Genomic DNA, 19062 nt, shown 5'->3' on the forward strand with positions numbered 1-19062 from the left:
ATGGTTTTGATTTGACTGCTAAAAAGAAACACTACATACTGTACTATTTTCCAATTATGAATACACTGGAAGAAAAAAAAATCTGCAGAACAAAGGAAAAGGTACTGTTCATTTTTTGCCAGGACGTTATATATTAATGGGGACATGTCAGAAAAAAATCTGACTTTTTCTTTGTTTATTGCTATAATCGGGTCCCTGGTGCATCTACCAAGCCAGAAAAAGTGAAAAAGGACAACCCTTTTTTGCTAAGCCTTTTTTCTGTGAAAAAACAAGCCGCTCAGATTGCGCTCTCCCCGCCACGTAGAAAGGGGATCTTATTATAATATTACCGCCCCTTAATCTGCACATTTCCACCCACGGCACCATAATTTTGTTTTTGCAAGTGACAACGGTGTACCACTTCTAATGCAATGGCAAAAGTTTTGTTTTGAGTGCAAAACACCATATAAAGTCCCAACCTCAGAGGAGACAAGAGAGCAGTGAATTTATGGATTTATTTACTGTTTATTACGCTGTTGCCACACAGATCTAACATAAACATGCCATTTCTTTCCCAGCTGTTTACCTTCACTGACATAACCAGCTGGTTTTGTAACTCATGTGTGTTTTCAACATAAACTTGTGTGTATTTGACAGTTTAAGCACAATAACACATGAAAGAGAACTTTAGTAGTTTAGTACTGTGAGTTTAGTACTCACATGTCCTGTGACAGTCGCTTTCTGTGCAAGTGCGTCGGATGTGTACGCTCAGAAAAACCCTATATCATAAGTTTAAACTGATGTGGTTTAAAACGCATGCTTTCAGCGTGATAAATATGATAATCAAAACCAAACAGATGTTTTTTGAGAGTATTTGAGGCACAAACTGTAAAGGCACAGCCCTAATCTGGAAAAGGAGACATGCACGAAAACAGTGTGTTTCTGCTTCCACTCAAAATAGAAGGCATTTTTACAAATGAATACGATATAATAAATGATCTGTGGAGTATTTTGCGCTGAAACTTCACAGACACATTCTGGGGACACCTGAGATTATATCACATTTTGTAAAAAGGGACATTATAGGTCTCTCTTAAGTTTACTTAAGTTAATTTATTAAAGTTATTTCCTTTACATCCAAAACACAACACAATGCGCAATTCAAAACACACAAGCGAATATGGTAAATAATATGCTTTTTGTATGATCCCTATATATGTGTGTATATATATATATATATATATATACACACAAACACAGACACACACACACACACAGTAGGGCTGCACAATAAATCACATGTGATTGTCATGTGCTTCTCATCAGTAAAGTTGGTTCTGTGATTAGTATTAAATCACATGCATTCAGATGGAGCGGCATTTAATACACAGAGCCGTAGATCACTGACAAACTACACAACATCGTCTTCATGATCGCAGATGAAGTGCATTTGATTATGAACGCGATATTGCGTTTGCACGTGATGGACATTTACTGCTAATCACAGAACCGACAAGATGCGCATGACAATCACATGAGATTTGCGATTAATGCAAAATGTTCATTATTTTAGCAAAATAAGATGGATCATACAAAATGCATGTTATTGTTATATTTAGTACTGAGCTGAACAGATATTTCACATAAAAACATCTACATATAGCCCACAAGAGAAAATAATAGTTGAATTTATTAAAAAAAAGTTGCTGTGTTGTTACCTGGATGATTCACAGCAGTTTTGTTTTGTTTTGTGATAGTTTTTCGTGAGTCCCTTGTTTGCCCTGAACAGTTAAACTGCCCGCTGCTCTTCAGAAAAAATACTTAAGGTCCTTCAGGCAACTATTACAGAAGATTCAAACACTCACTGATGCTCCAGAAGGAAAAACGATGTATTAAGTGTTAGGATGTGTTACTTTTGAACAAAATGAAGATGTGTACATTTTTCTCATTTTGCCTAAAAATCTTTTCAAATGCAGTGACCATTTGAACTTTTTGTAATAGGTGCATGTAAGTCCCTCAGTTGTTCCCAGTGTGAAAAGATGTACCTCAAAATACAGTCATCCTTGGAAAGGGTTCCAATACACAGAAGATGCTGGAAAACCAAAGAATTTGTGGTACCTGAAGTATTTTTCTAAAGAACAGTGGGCAGAAGAACTGGGGTCATAAATAAATTCAACTATTTTCTTCTCTTGTGGACTATATGAAAATGTCTTTTATGTGAAATATCTTATTCAGGTCAGTACTAAATAACAAATAATATGAATTTTGTATGATCACTATTATTTGGTAAAACAATTACCATTTTGCAGATACTGTATGTAAAAATTTAACCGCAACTTTGTCTCAATATTTCTATTTTATTTCTATTTCTTTCAAAAACATTAAAGATGATTCTTTCAATTTTTGGTTAATACTTGAAAGGTTTTGGCTACAACACTGTCCAAAAAAAAACAAAAAACAAACATATGTCGACCTTTTGTGACAAACTGCATCAATAGTGGGGCACAACATATGCAGTAAATTGTTACAAAGGCAACCTGCCATTTAACAGCCCATTATAGGCTTTTCAGTAAAACATAAAAAAAAAACAACTCTGACAACCTTCCCAATTTAAATGTAAAAAAAAAAAACAGTGCATAAGAAAATTGGTACGTTTTGACATCTAAAAGAGCCCCAAACTGCAATAATGACTCTCTTTCTTAATTCAACCCTGTGTTGCTCACATCCATTCTGCCTGTCCGTTCCTTCTTTATGCCCTTAATCTCCAGTGTGCTGTGTGTTCGATAAGGAGAAGTGGCTTGGTGTGAAGAGACTGGCTCTGCTAAAAGGAGAGGTTAATAAAGGGGCCATGCCTCCCCATCCATTCAGTGTCAAAGGCCCTCATCTGTGAGGAATGTCCAGCTAAGATGTTTTAACTGAGAAAGCAACAGAGGGAGAGAGAGTGAGTAAAGGGAAAGGAAGAGATGAAGAAATTCGGCCATCTTACCATTAACACAGTGAAAGCTTTCTAACACGCAAACTTCGGAGTCGAGATGTCCACACAGATCACAATTTATCATTTCAACAGTTTAATATAGCCTACAATCTATATAATCTTCAAAGCTGCTTATCAAACAAAATAAAACATGACTGGAGAAGGGAGCAAAAAAAATCTGCTATATATGGTTCACCACCTTTCAGAATCAGGACATAGTGGCTAACAAATTAAACCAATGTGCTTGAGTGCAATATAAAATGTTCCTACATATTCAATGCAGTTTAAAGTGAATGAAGATAAATGAGCACATTTAACACGTCAAACATTTCCCAGCCGAGACTTCTTATGTCTAGAGGTGCCTTTTGATTTATCATAGGATTCGACTGCAATTTAAATTCGACTGCAGATCAGCCAATCAGACAGGATCTGAATGAAAAGATGCATGTTTACATGCCTGCATCCACATATATGCACACAGCAATAAGTCGGCGCATCAGTTAGAAGCACACCTTGCCGCAGGTCGGAAGCCCAGAGGTCTTTATTATAGTGTGTGCTCATCATTACCATAACAACTGTATTACTAGAATAATCCTCTCCAGGCACAGACACGAACAGCTTTTCATAATCTCACTAGGCTTGACGTATCTACTAGTGCTACTCCAAACTCCAAGTTTCCCTCTCTTAATGAACCTGACTGTTATTGAGCAAAAAAAATTAATTGACTGAATCCATTTTTTCCTCTGTAATTCTCCAGGAGTGTTTAACAGTAATTAACATGTTCCAAAAGGCATGCTGGAGTACTTCACCACACAGCAGGAAGTATTACAATGCTGTACCAGACCGGTAAACAAACTCAATACAGAAACCAGGGTTATTTCAGTTAAACTAAAACCATAAAACAAATCTTCAATGAAAATAAGGCAAACCTTAAAGTGACAGTCCACCAAAAAATAAAAAAAATTCTGTTATTTGTTTATCATCGAAGATGATATTTTGAAGAATGTTGGTAATCAGACAGGTGTTGGTACCCATTTACTTCCCACTGAATTAAGATTTATGAGGAAAACATTCCAGGAAAAAAATGTATATACTTTTTAACCACAGATGCTCGTCTTGCACTAGATCTGCGATGCATTGAAAGGTCACACTTGATTAGTTCTTCATCGGTGTACTCTGGTTCAAAAATTTTAAGCATTAATGTTTAGAGCCAATGTGAGTTTTATTATAATTTATCAATGTTGCATTCTCAGAATCACTCAAATGTGTATTAATACACTTTCTCTAATAGTTGTGCATGTACTTACTATATGGTTAGGGTTAGGATGAGGGTTTGTTTTAGGGTTATTGCATGTAATAGTAGCATGTAATTTATTGTCACTACAGTAAGTACATGCATGTGTACATGCATTACCACATTTTTAAATAATTTTAAATAATCATTTTAAATTGTAATGTTATTTCCTAATATTTCTATTTTGCAGCCTAGGTGAGCATAAGAGACTTCTTTCAAAAACATCATAAATTATTAAAAACACAAAATCAGAGATCTTACTTTTAATTTTTGGTTAATACTTGAAAGATTTTGGCTACAAAAAAAAATCAGTTTTTAGAATATTTCCACCACGACTGATCAAATTAAACAGGTGTTGGTCCCCATTGACTTCCTACTGAATTTGAGGAAAACTTTCCAGGATTTTTCTCCATATAGTGGATTTCAATGGGAACCAAAGGGTTGAAGGTCCTAATTGCTGTTTCAATTTAGCATCAAGGAGCTCTACAAGATCCCAGATGAGGAAAAATGTGACCCTGGACCACAAAACCAGTCTTAAGTCGCTGGGGTATATTTGTAGCAATAGCCAAAAATACATTGTATGGGTCAAAATTATAGATTTCTTTTTTTTCTTTTTTTTTATGCCAAAAAGCATTAGGGAATTAAGTAAAGATCATGTTCCATGGAGATATTTAGTAAATATAATCTACTGTAAATATATCAAAACTTATTTTTTAATTACTAATGTGCATTGCTAAGAACTTCAGTTGGAAACTTTAAAGGTGATTTTCTCAATATTTAGATTTTTTTGCACCATCAAATTCCATTTATTCAAATAGTTGTATCTCAGCCAAATATTGTCCTATCATAACAAACCATATATCAATTGAAAGCTTTCAGATGATGTATAAATTTCCCCATATGACCCTTATGACTGGTTTTGTGGTCCATGGTCACAAATGGTCTTATTTAGTGATGGTCTTATTTATCGTGCAAAGCCCCACTATATGGAGATAAATCCGGGAATGTTTTCCTCAAAAACCTTAATTTCTCTTCGACTGAAGAAAGAAAGACACGAACATCTTGGATTACATGGGTAAGTAAATTATCAGGAAATTTTAATTCTGGAATGAACTAATCCTTTAATATGTGCTTTATTAGTACTAATGAACAGCCAATATGCTAGTCCTATGCATGCTAATTAGCAACTTGTTAATAGTGAACATTGTATTCTAATCTAAAATGTTGACTACAATTAAAACGAAACGCGAAGATATAAAAATAAAAATTAAAAACATCTATGAAAACTATAACAGATCTCAATCATACTAAAACACTGTTGCAACCTGCCTGCAGACATATACGGAGCTCATCTCTAGATGACTGACATTTTTTAATAAACACTTGTTATACTGTATACGTCTGTCTTAATTAACCATAAAAACAGCCTTCGAAACGCTTCCAATGGCAGGCGGCTAACGGACTCGTGGGGGAGATCAACAAATGAGAATCTAATGAAAGTGTGAGCTGCCTGCCTTTCCTCAGCCTGGGGACAAAAGCACGAAAGCCCCGAACGCTCTCAGTGAGCCGCAGCAGGAGTTAGAATGCAACAGTGCGGAGTATTTACTTCAAAAAGCTTAATTAGGTCCAAACTCAGTGAGCCACCATGGTAGAGCTGGTACCAAGGGAATAGAGCCTACGCCTGTGCGATTTCTTCCCAAGCAGATGGAAAGAAACACCCCACAATAACAGTGACAAAAAAAAAAAAAAAAAAATCCTCACCCTGATTGGATAAGTGACATCACAAAGACGTAGGAATGGCATCAGTGAAGGATGCACTGTTTTAGGATGGACCTTCTGACATACTGTAGCCGAGCACTGTGCAAAAGTTGGATTCCAAGGGAACTGTGAGTGGAGGAGGACAGATTAGCACTGCGCATACTGCAATGCCCTCTACTTTTCATCCTGCACCTATCCTCCTGGACCTGGACTCTATTAATCATATTTAGTTAGATCACTTCCCCAGAGCATCTCCATCCCAGGAGGTTACGAGCATGAGACCAAAGGTGGAAATCTACATTAGACCAGGGAGAGTGTAATTATAACCTAATGATAGCATTTATACAAAATGGAGCATTATGGAAGCGTCTGCAGTGAATGGAAAGAGTTGGTATCTTTATGTTAGCATGTCATTAGTGGATTTATTTCAATATTATTTAATTAGATATTCTTAGGGAGGAATTATTATTATTTAAACTACTTATGCATAGAAATCTAACGTAGAATTAAAGTGTGAAACCTCATCCCATAAGCATCCATTCCCCCACACGTTCTCTACTCGAAGTGAGGATCAGGTGGTGGGCTTCCCGTTGAGAGACGGACCCATATGGTGCAACACATCAAGCCCACAGACAAAAATAACCTACAAAAACGTTTTGGTGTACAAGGATGTGAACATTTGTAGATAAGACCAACTGCGTCACAGACCTACACTCTTAACCCGAATTAGTTGACTTTACTAGAAAATTGCGTGGAAACCCGTTGCACTAAACAAGATTAGTTTTTACAAATCTAAAACTAAACGGGTTAAGCTTTGTAAACATAAAAATGTTAGTGGGTGCAACAGACAAATCAGGTTTGCATTAGTAGTCTTTACTGAAAACCATTAGTTCACACTATTTTTTTTTTTTGGTGTACAATTTATATTAAAAAATCTTATTGAATATTAATTCTATTGATAAATGATATATTACATAATGCCTTAAAATTAAGAAATAATACTAGTTAAAGAAATAAACTAACCGCATTCCAATGTTTTTATTGCTCATAAAAACAAGCAGTACAGTGTATTCCTCCATGTATGAACTTGTCATACAAAAGACAAGTAACATTTTTTTGACATACAATTCTTATTTGCTAGTCAACAACTGTACAGATTGCTTACAGTAACATGAACACATAGTATTCAACAATATGCCATATCCCTCTGAATGACTAAACATGCATTGAAACTAGATAAGCATTAAAACTTGAGTCAACTCTTTGAAACAAAGATGACTCCTGTGAATTTTAAACATTTTTACCACAGAAAACTGGTACAATTTAACTCTTTATTTTCTCTTTTAACCTCTTTCTCTTTTAACCTCTTTCAATTTAACTGGTTTAATTTAACTTACAGCAATGACAGGATATTTGGAACAAGAGAATCACCTCAGAGATTAATTGTGCACATCAAGAACAGTAAACAGCCACTCCTGTCAAAATTAAATTGCAAGCTGGTTCTTTAATGTAACCTGGGCTTCAAGTCAGTGTGGCCCAACATTAGAAGTACCTGCTGGATGAACTGAAATGTGTTCTTCATTGGTTTGGGGTAGCTTAGATGAAGTGCATATGTAAGTCCAAAGAGAAGGCACATAGCCTTTGGCAAGTCTTTAATGCTTTTCATCACAACTTCTCCCTCGATGACAATCTTAAATGAGGCTGGATTGAGATGCAGAGAGGACGGAGACACAGCACCTTCACGCTCAACAAGGAGGATTCCAAGGTCAAGGTCTTGGAACACATGATCATCAGCAGAGTCCTAACAACAGAACACATTCAAGACATTAGTCATTAAATAACTATTAATTATGTTAAACAAATAGTCTAATGTATGAATTGGTTATGACTGCTTTTTCAACACTTCATTAAAAGGGTTAGTTTAAAAAAAAAAAAAAAAAAAAAAAAAAAAAATATCACTCACACGGTCAAAAGTTTGGGATCAGTAAGACTTGTAATGCTTTTATTAATTAATGCTTATATTTACTTGATCAAAAATACAGAAAAAAACAGTAATATTGCAAAATGTTTTTACAATTTAATATTTTTTTAATTTTAATATACTATAAAATGTAATTAATATCTGTGGTGAATTTTCCTCAGCTGTTACTCCAGTCTTAAGTGTCACATGATCTTTCAGAAGTCATTCTAATATGATAAATTTATTATGTGATTTATCAATGTTGAACACTTGCTCCGTCAACTATTTTTGTGGAACCTGTGATTATTTTTTCAGGATTCTTTGTTCAATAACAAGGTAAAAAAAAAAAAAAAAAAAAAAAACTGCATTTATTCAAAATATAAATCTTGTCCAACAATGTAAATTTGTGCTATCACTTTTTATTAAGTGAACACATTCTTGGTGAATAAAAGTATTAATTTTCAAAAAAAAAAAAAAAAAGTAAAAATATACTGACCCCAAACTTTTTATTTATTCAAAACTTTTTTTTTTTTTTAAACCTTGTTATTGAACAAAGAATCCTGAAAAAATTAATCACAGGTTCCACAAAAATAGTTGACGGAACAACTGTTCAACATTGATAATTCGCATAATAAATTTAGAATGTTTTCTGAAAGATCATGTGACACTTAAGACTGGAGTAACAGCTGATGAAAATTAAGCTTTGCATCACAGAAATAAATTATATTTTATAGTATATTAAAATAAAATAAAAATTAAATTGTAAAAACACTTTTTTTTCTGTATTTTTGATTAAGTAAATATAGCCTTGATGAGCATTAGATACTCTGATACTTTGTCACATATAAATTCACAAAACTTACACTTCCACTGCATCTTCTCACATGGACCTGTGAAAACAGAGCATAAGTAAACTTTTAGAAAAAGTTTAGAAAAAGTTGCAGATAAAATTCCACTGTAAAAGTTAGGCACCAAGTAATGATCTTGTATATTCCAAGTTTCGATAAGTTAACAGCTATATAAAAAATCACTAATGCAAAACTTAAAGTAGCATTTTTTCCCAATTAGTTTAAAATAAAAATACACACGCTAGCATTAGCCACATGGAAAGCACGTGTAAGTTACATGCATGAGTGCGAACCAGCAGAAAAAAATAACTAAGTTAACGAAATAAACACGCTGCAGCTAAACTGTGAGCATACAAAAACACTCTGGATAATGTTACGATATATGAAATGACAAAAAATAGCTGAATTAAAAGTTAACGTTATATCTAAACCATGAACCGACAGAAAAAAAAAGCGTCTATCTGCACATTAACACTTTGTCATCTTTTTAGAGTTTAACATCGGTCCATATTTTGGGTTAGCACTTTTTTTCAGAAAGATATCTGCAGATAATACTCTTTATAAACTCACCGATTCACGTTGTTTTCAAAGATTAACCGTTGGCGCGTCTCTTCAGTGAAGCAGCTCTGTTCACGCGACCTGCTTCAAAAAGCCCCTCCCCCTTTTCAAAAACGTAACATACTGAGTGATGTCTTCTTAACTTGATCAGTGTAGTCAATTATTTGTCTAAATAGTGCAAACAACTACTATTTTTTAGCAGTGACAACTTTTTTTAAAAAAAACAATAAAGAATACGTAATGACTGCTTACATTTTTTGGTTTAGACAAAATCCGGGTTAAGAGTGTAGATTTGAGGGACAGCAGGACATGACCCTCTTGAAAAATCCTATATTTGTACCTCACAGGACCTTTGAATAACTCTGAATACATTTTCCTACAGCCAGATGTTTCCTTTGACTTAAAAAGATTAGTTCGCCCAAAAATAAAAACCAGTCTCCTCTTGGCTTATATCGAGACCCTCCAACATTTACAAATCCTTGTTTTGTACTAATTCGTGACCGGCACTGTGTTTACTTTTATCTACAGCGTGTGCCCCAGGAGGGTGAGTAAATAATGGACTAATTTTCATTTTTGGGTGAACTATCCCTTTAGCCATGTTTTTATGTATTTTTTTTTTTTTAATTAAAGCTGAAATAACTTCACTAAATAATGTAAACTTGACTGACTGCTACACTTGCACTTTAAGGTTGCTGATATATAGAACAGATTTCTATTTGCATGTGATTTTTTTAAATTGTTATTAGTATACACTAGTTTTTGTTATCAGCTACTTGATACTATTTCGAATGAACTTGGACTTGACATGAACTCTGGTAAATATGTACTAAAACGGACTCTCAGTTTTGCCAAGTACAGACAAGTTCACATCATGTGTAATACCAAAGTAACAACATAAAATTAAGATAACAAGACAATAATAAACATCTCCCTCAAACTCAACTGGTTAAAGGGAATCCCGGGTGTTAAAACTTGTATGGCTTAATGTAAAGTAGATTGTGTCTCTTACTGAAATATGTAGTAGAAAACCAACAAAATACTTATAATAACCCCCTTGGTTTTATGCATATTTCGGACTATGGTGGGGGGGGGCATTATTTAGATGACGTGAAATATTTACATTCTGTGAGCTACTGGTGCTACCTGTTGCTATTTTTATGACAACACTACTCTAAATACACAACTTGGAAAATAAAATACTGATACGATGACCACAGTTACTGAAAGAGCTTAAAGGTGGCGATGGATATAAGCACAGGCTTAAAGGGGTCATTGGATGCCCATTTTCCACAAGTTGATATGATTCTTTAGGTTCTTAATGAAAAGTCTCTAATATACTTTGATTAAAAATTCTCAATGGTTTTGTAAAACAACACCCTTTTTACCTTGCCAAAATCAGCTCTGCAAAAATCACCTCATTCTAAGGGGTTGTTCCTTTAAATGCAAATGAGCTCTGCTCACCCCGCCCGTCTCTTCTCTCTGTGGAAAGACAGTCTTGTTTACATTAGCTGCATTTAGCCGCGTTTAGCCACTAAACTTCCTAACTACCGCGTTATAAGGAAAGGCGATCGCAAAGATTCATAAAAAACTGCTTATACTCACTTCTGCTGTAAGTAAAGCTGGATCACGAATGATTCGCGTGAACATAAACGGATATGGGAGGCGCATTTCCTTCACAAACAAACGTAAACACTTCACAAACAACACAACACCTCAATCACTCGAACTGAGATATTCTTGTCTAACTTACATCCCTGCTCTGGCATCAAAACATGGAAAGTTACTGGACTGTGACAGCTGGTCTGAAGTAAGAGCTCATGTCAATCAACTGTTGTGGGTGCGGCATCTGAGAACGGCCAGAGCAGCAATTTGAAAAAGGGGATATTATTTTTACAGATTAATTAAAAACCACTGCATGGATTTGTATCATTATAGGGTAGATTTGTACATACACTGCCAACACTCATTAATGTTCAAACAACATGAAAAAGTGAATTTAGCATCCGATGACCCCCTAAAAAAACCAAATGCCATACCACTGATTTTCCCCACAAGGAGTCAGATATCAAGTGAAATCAGCGCTGAGAAACTCCTTCAGTGGCTGCGGCATTATGCCAAGCATCAACATCAGGGCTAAAGTGGAGAGAACAAAGACGTGAGTCTTTAGGAAGTTTTATTCATCCAGTGAAGACTTACATTGCTTCTCTTGTTACTCTTCGACTGAAAATTACAACCAAAATGTGCCATCATATCAGTATTTTATTTGTGCTGCGGCAAAAATAGCAACAGGTAGCACCAGTACCTCACAGAGTGCAACCTTTTTACATCATCAAAATAATGGCTCTTTTTCCTTGTCAAAATGAGCTCTGCAAAAATCATCTCATTCTGGTCGAGGATGCTTTAAATGCAAATGAGCTCTGCTCGCCCCGCCCCTCTCTTCTCTCTGTGGAAAGAGGAGCCTGTTTACTTCAGCCGCATTTAGCAGCTAAACTTGCTAACTAGCACTTTATTAGGATAGGCGATTGCAAAGATTCATATAAAAATACTTATACTCACTTCTGCTGTAAGTGAAGCTGGATCACGAATGATTTGCACGAAAATGGATATATGTAGATCGGGAGGTGCATTCCCTTCACAAACAAATGTAATCTACTGCATCTTCAGTGGCTCAGATGTCTAGAGTAAATGACGACCACTACGTTCATTATTACATCCAGCAACACAACACCTCAATCGCTCAATCAGAGATATTCTTGTCTAACTTACATCCCTGCTCCGGCATTGAAACAAAGAGGGCGGACTGTTGCAGCTGATCTGAGGTAAGACGCTCATGTCAATCAACTATCGTGGGAGTGACCTCTGCGGGTGTGACGCAACAACGACAGGCATCTGAGAATGGCTCGATTTGAAAAAGGGGATATTATTTTTACAGATTAATTAAAAACCACTGCATGGATTTTTATCATTATAGGGTAGATTTATACATACACTGACAATACACATTAATGTTCAAACAACATGTAAAAGTGAACTTAGCATCCGATGACCCCTTTAATTAACACACATGTGATGTAACCACATTGGCTTTAGAGCAAGAACTTTTACTCTGGTCAAAAATCTTACATCAGCTAGACACAAAAATGTGCATTCACAACAGGCTTTCCGATGACAAAGATTTGACCAATTTGCATAGCTTTCTTAAAGTCCCTGTTATTTCCAAGTTTTCACTGACTGTGGGAATCTAGCTTATATTTCTAGTCTAGCTGCAAACTTCTTGACTGCTAGAAATAATTTGCTAATGAAGCAGCCATATACAGTATGCTATCTAACCTGTCCATATATATTTTTTTCCACTAAGATGAACAGAAAAGCAATCAAATTAGCATTGCAGATGGCACAACAGGGTCACAGGTGGTTTATAATAATGGTTTAGTGAATGTTAGACTCATTTTGAGAGTGCAGCGCAAATATAATATAGTTATAGGCAAATTAGGCAATTAAGCAAATGAAGCAATGCAAGAGGGAAGGACAAGACACTTGGCTCGGGTCCACAATGTCACAAATGCACACAAAACAAAAGTTTCCTATATCCATTAGAACAAAAATGGACCTTACTGATATCATGAATTTTATATGTACACTTAATACTATGACAGTTAGCTTCACTTAATTTAATGACTTCATTATAATTAAGCCTACATCATTGAACAAAACCACAAGAACTGCAGAGAAACAAGTGAATGGATAAACTCCCCCTCACACACACTCAAAAGCATTTCATGGGAAACGTTCTGAGGGCATGACAACCGTTTCAGATGTTTCACTGTCAGAAGGAGGTTTACCTAGAAATGTCAGCATTCTCCATCGCCCTGGATAAAGTGTCATGCCGAGATAAAGCAGTAACTCCACCTACCTCTGATCCATGCTGCTGTTTCTTGCTCTCAACTTCAAACAGCAGCATGGCCCCTGAGGAGGTTATGTGTGGCCTCGGCATGCCTCAGACCCTCTCCGCCCTTCTGGCCCCTGTATCTTCCACAGCACTGTCTCAAGAACAGAGAGACAGAAACAACAGAGCCCACAACACCAATTATCTAATGGGTTGCTAGAGGCCCTGACAAAACCACAGCGAGAAGAATCGTTTTTCTTTCTCGCACTTCCGTCTCATTCTATCGCCGTCTTACTTACTCTTTGTCTGTCTGCCAACCTGGGTGAAGGGCTGCTGTGCCATTGTGCTCTAATCTCACTTCCTGTTCATAAAGCTTGTTCCCTTCCCAAGCTATTCTAAAAGTCTAGGCAGTCAAGAAACAAGCTACTCATACATTAAGGTAGATAAACTACAACCAAGCTAGTCATTTATCTTTAGTTTGCTACACTACTAGCTACAATCAAAAAGTACTGTATCAAATTATACTGAAGGAGCAATATAATTTTTCCTGATAGGACAGTTGAGATAAGTGGGAGAGAGAGGGACAGGATCGGAAAAGGTCCACAAGACGGGATTAGAACTCGGGACACCATAAGCGTAACTGTGCCATATATCGGCACATTGCCCACAAGGTTATCAGCACCAACTTTGTTTATTTATATATATATATATACAGCAAACAGTTCACACAAGGTGGCAAATCGTTTGATATTGTATGACTTGTATGAAATGGTACAAGTTTTTTATTTTTCCATATTTGTAATGCATGTTCTATAAAGACACTGAGATCCATATATGGTATGGAATAAAAATGTATGTCCACAATTTATTTACTTATTTATTTTTTAAATAAAGAAATGCCACCATGTAACTAAAACAAAGAAACAAATTCTTAATTTGAGGCCACAGTATTTGTATATCATAAACCATTTTTTTTTATACAAATGATCTTTTACCGCTATTACAGATTCAGAGTTTGGGTAAGGGTTTGGCTTTAAGGTTTTGTATAATTTTGCCATCTTATACATATTATTTTAATGGTTTCTCTCTAATATTAGTTGATTTTCAATCCTGTATTTTTCTAGGATCAAAACATGAAGGGGTTTTAAAGGAATAAACAATTAGGTTACAGCAGTAAACTTGAATTCATACCAAATACAACTAATAAAACTAAAAACCACCCAAATGAGTGAAAAACAGTAATGAACATCAGCAATTAAATACAAAACACTGCACAAGGACTCAAATCAGTGACTCATTGTTTTGAATCCATTTACTTGAACCATTTGAATCATTTGCATAAACCATCCAAACAATTCAGTTTGGAATGAACACATTGTACATACAGACCAATTTCGGTGCAAACAGTAATTTTTGTGGGAGGAGCCTATCTGGTGGCATAAAGTGACAGTCTATGGAAGCCATGGAATACAGAAATAAAAAAAGCATTTTACACACCCGTCTGTTATTGTGGCGAGATTTCCACACCCCTAAACATGACGTGGCACAAAACGAAACGTGACTGGTAGCTTTACCTGTCAGTCAAATGCCTTTTGGGTGGCCATTCAAAGCGGCCAAGGTTTCCAGACCTTCTGCCATCAGTCTGAAGGTCTGGCTTTGTGAGACTAGTTATGTTGCTGACTATGCAGGGTCAGAAAGCTCTCAGATTTCATCAAAAATATCTTAATTTGTATTTTGAAGATGAATGAAGGTCTTACAGGTTTAGAACAACATGAGGGTGAGTAATTAATGAAAACATTTTCGGTTTTGGATAAACTATTTCCTTAAGTGGCTCTCAAAATTTATCTCCAAGGCCCCCCATTGTCCACAACAATATTCTAAGGGCTCATGACTTGTCTAATCACAATTTACGACCAATAAAATATTGCCATAAAACGTAAACTCATTATAAAAATACCCACGGAGCCATAAAATTACCATAGAATTAGCCATAAAAACATTAATAATATAATAGGTGACTTCTTCAGGTCTAGAAATCATTTTTTAAATCAGGCTACCTCGTATATATATATATATATATATATATATATATATATATATATATGTGTGTGTGTGTGTGTGTGTGTGTGTGTGTGTATATATCCGCTGTAAAAAGATCATTTGAGGAGGGAGTGAATAAAAAGAAAGGCCTGATTTTTAGTTATTTTCAGTTCTTTTGATGCTTGTTTTGATTTATTTTAAATCACTTTAAATCATTTTGAGGCCTTCTTAGAAGGTTGCTGAAGCCTTGGTCCCCTGTTTGAGATTATTATTCCCAACAATGGTTCTGCCAATCACTTATTAGTTTAGTCAATAACAGTAGTACTACCAAATAAAGAAAAAAAAGCACATAAAAAACATGGTTAGACTTAAACATGAATCATGTCAAATGATAAGGCTTTTCAAAACTCGCAGAACTTTCAGAATAATAGAAAATACGCCAAGATACTTTGTATTCAGCGAACAGTCTGCTCTACAAAATGACTGCTGTTTGAGAGGTTAGACAATATTGGCAGTACAGTATTTGTCCATCTTCCTTGGACACGTCTATTTTCCTCATTTCCTTTTCATTCGCATGTTTTCCTAATTTTTATGTTCCGTAATCATGACTGGCTGTGAAAGGCTGAAAGGAATTTAATTGAGCTAGCATTACCCTCGTGCAAATTGCGGAGCAAAAAAAAAAATTAGCACAGGCAGCAGTTCGCTTTGGAGATAATTCATCAGAAGATGAAATGCTTAATGCAAAGAGCGTAATTTGTAAAGATAAACGTGCATTTCCTTCTCCACGCACTTTCACACAGATTTAATAGAGCTGACAGCGCAAGAAAAAAAAAGAAAGGGGGGAAGTGGGGGGTGAGGGAGAGTGGGAGAGAAGATAAAGCCTCTATTTTGCTTCTCCTGCTGTACATTCACCGCTGCTTCTGCGCGCTGCAGAGAGTGAACCGCTGACACACGCAATGAGAGGAGGTGAGAAATTTCACCGCTGACAATGGCTAGACTTGTGATGTATTAACAACGTTTGCACCCTCAACATGTTACTATTTCAGAGTATTCAGCACCGCCACACAGACTAGATAATGAAGAGAGACGGACGTACTGTAAATATACGGATGTATTTAGGAAGAAAACTCTAATATAGAGAACACAGCGATAGCCTACAGGTCTTTGACAGAGCGAATGAAGTTGTCAAAGGGAAGCCATTTTGAGTTCTTTCTCACCCTCTCTATAACATTAACCATTGCCGCCCTCCCTTCTCCTTCTTTTCTTTCCCATCGGAGAGAACCTGCTCTGTGATGTTTGCTATGCACGCCACAGCCGTGACAACGTCTCAATAGCTCAGTTCTCCCTGATGATCAATGGTGTGTCAGAATGACTAACTGAATTAGCTGAGGAGGTATGCCATGTTAATCTCCATCAAAAGGTCACTTTGAATATGAGCATAATTTGCTCTGCGCTGGTGTCGCAGAAAGGAGGAGGAGGAATCTGAATCATGGATTTTGGTGCCATTCTATTTTTCTTTAAAGGTCTGAGTTGTGACAAACCGCAACAAGTATGCGTTTCCTTGTCAACGGATCATAACCATCCATACTTGCCCATACTAGCTTGGAAAATCTCCAGTCAGTGTTTATTTTTTCATGTCATTCTGAGGCATATTTCACAGCATGTGGTCTGAAGACTAAAAGCAAACATATGCTGGGTTTCTTGAACACTTTACTGTGTGTTAGCATGCTAACATGCTAGAATAACCACCATTAGGCGATACTGCTATCAATGATACTGGAAAAGTTTCAGAATATAGTCAATAAGCAGACAATAAAGAAGTCATCAGATGCCCATTTTCCACAATTTGATATGATTCTTTAGGGTCTTAATGAAAAGTCTATAATATACTTTGGTTAAAAATTCTCAATGGTTGTGTAAAACAACACCTTTTTATCTTGTCAAAGTGAGCTCTGCAAAAATCATCCTATTCTGAGGGGATTGTTCCTTTAAATGCAAATGAGCTCTGCTCATCCCACCCCTCTCTTCTCTCTGTGGAGTGATGAGCTGCTCGGAAAGATTGTTTACTTTAGCCGCATTTAGCATGTTTAGCCATGAAACTTGCTAACTAGCACATTATTAGGAAAACCCTTATACTCACTTCTGCTGTTGGTGAAACTGGATCACGAATGATTCGCGTGAACATAGACGCGTTTATATAGATCGGGGGCCACATTCCCTTCACAAACAAATGTAATCCACTGCATCTTCAGCTGCTCAGATGTCGGAAGTAAATGACGACCACTATGTTCATTATTACATCCAGCAACACAACACCTCAATCGGTCAATCTGAGATATTCTTGTCTAATTTACATCCCTGCTCCGTCATCGAAACAGTGGAGGTCGGACTGTTGCAGCTGATCTGAGGTAAGACGCTCATGTCAATCAACTATCGTGGGAGTGGCCTCTGTCGTGTTGTGAAAGTCTTTGAAGTGGCATGACAGATCAGCTGTATAAATGCCTCAGAGAGCTGCTTCTGGGACGGTTCAAAAATGTGTTGGTATAAACACAAGCATTTACTAGAGTGGCCACGATCAGCTCCAGTGGCCACGTCAGAGCATTCAGACGTGCAGTGCAAATGGGGTCTGTTTAAATGGCAGCGCAGAGAGCGAGTGAACGTGATCATTCCTTCCTCTGTACTATTGGTTTTTAATGCGAATAAAAATGAACGAACATCTAATCCCTCATGTAATCACTCAATCAGTGTTTCGACCATGGAAAGACATCAACAAAACAGCGTGGAAATAAAAGGTCACGTAGCATTTCATTTACCTCAGGCAAGTGATCAAGTCTAGAGAAGAGCATTTTGCGAAATATAACACTAAATACTCATTATATTGTACTTTACCTGTTAGTCTTAATTATTTAATGTATGTTTAAATTAATGTTATGAAACATGTTATGACATCCACTGTGTAATTGATTATATTTTAACAAATAGACATTTTATTAACTACATTATGTGCAATTTACATGTTTGCATACAGTTTTTTTTTTAAGTTAAATGTTGATTAATATATTTAAAAATAGTAATTAAATTTAAGTTTGGGTTGAGTTAATTGTAACCATATAGTGTAAAAGGGCTCCCTATAGTTTAAAACATAAGCTGAGGTAGATTTTTATCACTAAGAAAATTTTAATTATAACTGAATGTATTTTTTTGAAAATAGGCTTATTTTCCAACTCCCCTAGATTTAAACAGTTGAGTATAGTTCCTAGCCATATCAGCCTAGAAAATCGCAACTTTTCATTTTCCGTCAGTCTTAGTACACGATGTAACTACAAAAGAGTCAAGTTTTAAATAGGAAAAATACCGTCATTATATATGGTCATTTTTGAACGAGATGCTAATGGTCTAATCAGATGCAATGAACTATGCTAAGCTATGCTAAAAGTGTTACCGCCAGACCCAGAGATCGGCTGAATGGATTAGAAAACGTTTTCAAAAAAAAAAAAAAAAAAAGAGTGTTCCTTTAAAGAAAAAGCAACTTGTTCAGTAAACCGCTGTTTAAAAAAAAAAAAGTTTAGTTTTTCCACCTGCTGTATCGAACCGTGACGTTCAAACTGAGGTACGTAGGCCTACCGAACCGTCATGTTTGTGTACTGTTACACACCTAGTAGACCTGGTTTTACTTTTCTGTACACTTTTGAAATAATATTAGAGATGTACTTGCATTGTTATTCAAAACAGAATCACATTATCCTCTTCAACTCAGATCTTGTT

General features: G+C 36.0%; 1 long non-coding RNA gene across 1 annotated transcript; it reads right to left on the reverse strand.

The window, feature by feature from the left end:
* Nucleotides 1-7028: 7028 nt before the first annotated feature.
* On the reverse strand, nucleotides 7029-9569 carry LOC127173905 (uncharacterized). Its single transcript, XR_007828815.1, has 3 exons — nucleotides 9384-9569; nucleotides 8829-8855; nucleotides 7029-7806 (listed from the first exon to the last, which is right to left on the reverse strand). It is a non-coding gene; the product is annotated as an uncharacterized LOC127173905 (long non-coding RNA).
* Between the last annotated feature and the right edge of the window lie 9493 nt (nucleotides 9570-19062).

The sequence above is a fragment of the Labeo rohita genome, chromosome 12 (assembly GCF_022985175.1).
Source record: "Labeo rohita strain BAU-BD-2019 chromosome 12, IGBB_LRoh.1.0, whole genome shotgun sequence".
Classification (NCBI taxonomy): Eukaryota; Metazoa; Chordata; class Actinopteri; order Cypriniformes; family Cyprinidae; genus Labeo; species Labeo rohita.